We start from the raw sequence: 4,236 nt of genomic DNA, 5'->3' as shown, positions 1-4,236 counted from the left end.
TATAGCTTTTACACAGTGTTTTCAACCTTCAGTTACTATTTTCTATCCACCTTTGACTCCCCAAATGAATCATCTACAGTTGTTGATTCTTCAAAACATTCAAACATTAACTCGTATGAATGTTTTCCAGCAATTTTATCAGCCATATGCCAGTCTTTTAAAATCAATGTATCATATTAAACATTTCGTCCCTTATGCACCTATTTAATAATTAATGATTTCTGTTTCAGGGGACTCAATGATTATTGAGAAGAATAAGATGTCTTCTCCAGCATCCAACACCTGCCCTCGCTTCATACGGAATGCCTGGAAGAAAGATCTATGCTCCAACTGTTTCAAACCCAAGGAGGAACATGCAGAACCTCCCAAGGTGGAGATCAACACCCTCCTTACATGGGAGCTCAATGAATTACCTCCTCCACCTGTAAGTAATCACTTCATCCAACAAGTTACATTCATAAACACACCCGTGAGTTCCTTAGTCCGAGAGTCATGTCAGTTCATTCATACAGGATACCAAGCTTCATATTATTTGGGTTGTAATACCTGATCATTACATAATTTCGTACAGAATTATTATTCTGGTTATACGTAGCATCTCTAACACCTGTAACTAAACTCTGTACCTAACGTACTAAATACTCATGTTAGCAGATTGTATAATCATGATAATCCACTTATACACTTCAATACATTTTATATTAATGTCTATTGGTCTGGTTAAAGATCATTGCACTTCTCCTTGCAATGTTCAGAGGGAAAACTAGTTGCATAGTCTTGCATGCATGTCATAGTTTACTTATTTAGTTTTGTAGTAATTGTGTATCGTTGTTATTTTCACATTTCAGAGTATCCTCAAGTCTGCGGGGAATAAGCCAGGCAGAGGATCAGGAGTAACATTCAATGCTGAAGAATCAGAAGTGATTGGTTATGGAGGAAACGATGAATTCTCAGACGATGAAGATGACGACTTCTTCGATGAAAATCCAAAGTATGAAGGAGAAGATCTACCAGACACAGAGTATGAGAAGGAATTACAGAAACTTACCAAGTCCAACACAGACTTCAATTCCGTGACGGAAAATTTGAATAAAGATCCATCGGAAAACTCTCAACCAGTCACTCCTTTGAAATTAGGAAGACCTGATCTGAACCAAGCCAAAGCAACACCAGTTCTAGTAACCGTACAACCGTTTGGATCCAATGCGACAAAAGCACAAACTAAAATTAGTGTAAATACGACCATGACTTCAAATGTTCTTTCAAAAAGTTTTAATTCAGTAACAGATGGGTTGAGTAAACCAAGCTTAATACCTAAACCTGTAAGTGAAAATGTTACCAAGACAAGTGTGAATAGTAAAAACAATGACACAAGTATTGTATCCAAGAGTTCCACACCAGAAAACAATACATTAGGTGCTCATGATGTTCATTTGCTCAATAAATCCGATAGTCAAAACAAAGTTGCTCAACCTGCAAGTGTGAATATAGTAAGCACCAATAGTTCTGAAACTACTACTAGTCCTCCTAAACTTTTATCATGGAAAACGTTAAGTGAACAAAAGACTGAAACGGATTGTTCGAAGACTGAAACTAATAAGGCAGTTGAGCCTGTCGTAAAGAATGCTGAGGAGGAGATAAAGATTTTAAACGACGAAGAAGATACACACCAAGTTAAACGAAACAATTCAGGAAATAGCACCGAAAGTAAATCGAGAAAATGTCTTCAACGCGGTAACGTCATCACAAAATCCCATGAAATTGTGAAAAGTAAAATTATTCAACAAAACAAAGGTGATCTAGATGATACGTTAGACTCGCTGGTAGACAGTACGGACTTACCTGGTCCAGACAAGACTGAACCCGACAATCATGTAACAAACATCAATATCAACTCTCAAGTTGATGACAAATCTAACATCTTCACAAATAAGAACATTTTCCTCAAGAAAGAAATATGTGAGAAAATCAACAATGTGATAAACAAAAACCATCAATCAAAGCTAGAGTTTCTTAATAAAGACATGGGAGTTGCGAATGATTGGGTGGCTGTGGAATCTATAGACTGCAGATCTGAGGAAGATGTTGTATGCATCTCAAGTAATCCCGAGTCACCGCAAGATAGTTTCATTAGAGGATGCTAATATGTTTACTTGTGAACGAGAAAAAATTAGGAGAACCAGATGGTAAAGCTGATTCCGACAGCTCTGAACATGCTGAACCGCCCTGCTTTTACCTAAGATTCCTCCACCATACGAGGATAGTAATGATAAAACTAGAACCTAATAAGAAACCATGCCACCACCCTCCTAGATCTTCATTCCTGCCACAACAAAAAAGGTTGCAAACAATGAAGCTGGCGAACCAAACCAAAGATAGGAGTTTAAACCTAATGGTCTTACTTGGTTCAGTATAACCTTCAACAGTTCAGCTCTCCAACCACTAAACTCAATGGATTCCTCAATAACAACAATAAAGATATCCAAAATAACAGTCTAAAATTCAGTCCAATTACGTCGAATTGAAAAAGAAAAATAGTGACTATGATTTTGTAAACTTTAGTAAGAACGATTTGTATGGGTACAAGTGACAATGCAGATAAACTTTCTAACAAGTCCAGAGAATCTCTAAAGTTAATACAACGAGCATAATCTCCCAAGTAGTAGTAACGGTTTCTCGGGGACGGTATAAGTTTATTGCTGAACCAGATAATATGTATTATACCAAGAACCACAACAGTAGATAACGAGCATAAGCACCAGAATACAAACTGTAGATCTGAACTGATGAAATGATAGATTCCAAATATTTGACAAGGAATATGAAACGTAGGAACATCAACAAGTTCAAGGCTGGAATCCAGACAAATGACACAGCACCACCATCTAATCAAAAGCAAAAAACTGTAGAATCAGAACGAATGAAATGATAGATGCTAAAATAATTTTGACAAGGAAGAGAAAACGTAGTGAAATCATCAACATATTTCCATAGCCGGAATCCATTGATCTCAAGACTGAAAGAAATTTCAGTCAATCCGGAAAGCTTCAAGGATCAGTCAGAATTCAGACCTATGTCAACTTCCAATGATGCTAGTCGAGTTGGGAGCAGGTTGAATGGATTTGAAGAAAAGTTTAATCCCATCTTACAACTATTCCAGATCTAGGAGTAACCAGTTATGACGGAAAAACTTCTCAGATAGCGTAAGTTTATTTCTTTCACTCTTTGAATTGATAAACGGAGGATCACCTATGTATTTACAGTAGAACCCCGATTTTACGAACCTCGGTAATTGTGACTCGAAAATCCCAGCTTTTTTATTTATTTATTTACTCCAAAATCGGATTTTTTTCCTCGAAAATCGAACAAAAATTTGCCGATTTTTTATTTGAACCTCACAGAAATTGTAAGCCATAATGCTCATATGACATAATTTTTTCCTTTTAGGTCACATAGTTATAGTATGTCACTAAAAGGACAAAAAATCAATAAATTAGTCATTTGCTGGTCGAAAACTTGCCATGTTTTTCTGTGTTCTAATGATAACCGCCATTATACATGAATTTCTATATAAACCCGGATTTTATGGAACTACTTGGTGCCCAATGTAGTTCATAACAATCAGGGTTCTACTGTACTTAGTAGCTAAATTTGTCAACAAAAATAATAAGTTAAATTTCACTGTTTTCATGTTGTAATGAATTAATGTATTCTATTCCTACAGGTACACAGTAGATGTGAAATCTTTCCTATGTGTTATATTTCTATTCTATTCGTATTCTCCTCTGTTCTCCTCTCTATGAGTGTTAAGTTTGAAATCCTTTTTGCCTATACTCTCTTCTTACTTGGTCTATCTAAGCCTTGACCCATCATGATCTTATTCCGTCCTCCGAGGAATATAATTTGTTTTCTTCTCCATTTTTTGTTGTCTGGATATTATATCTCTGTGATTGTTATTATGTCATCTATGTATATGTATCTCGTTGTTTACAGTTTTTTTATTGTATGATGGTTGATTATGAATTTATATGTATTAGTAGTTATGATGGACTAGTGCTGCAGTTATATCTTCCATATATCCGTTCTTCCTTGTTCTTGTATCCTCTATTATATCTATCTTCCTATATTATATTAATTCTCTTTTTTATATTTGCGTATCTGTCTCGCGCTTACTTCTATTCTCTCTTACGTACCAAATTTTATTTATCTTCTTCTTATCTCTAATATTCTCTGTAT

At 35.5% G+C, this 4,236-nt stretch overlaps 1 protein-coding gene across 1 annotated transcript in view; it reads left to right on the top strand.

Annotated features, from left to right (window-relative positions):
- Positions 1-4,236, top strand: part of LOC103521293 — a gene marked incomplete at both ends in the record, with an annotated part of 19,328 nt that overhangs the window by 2,503 nt on the left and 12,589 nt on the right. The window lies entirely within an intron of this gene.

The sequence above is a fragment of the Diaphorina citri genome, unplaced genomic scaffold (genome assembly GCF_000475195.1).
Source record: "Diaphorina citri unplaced genomic scaffold, Diaci psyllid genome assembly version 1.1 scaffold4928, whole genome shotgun sequence".
Classification (NCBI taxonomy): Eukaryota; Metazoa; Arthropoda; class Insecta; order Hemiptera; family Psyllidae; genus Diaphorina; species Diaphorina citri.
The sequence above is the reverse complement of the archived record's forward strand: the minus strand, read 5'-3'. Positions and strand labels throughout refer to the sequence as shown.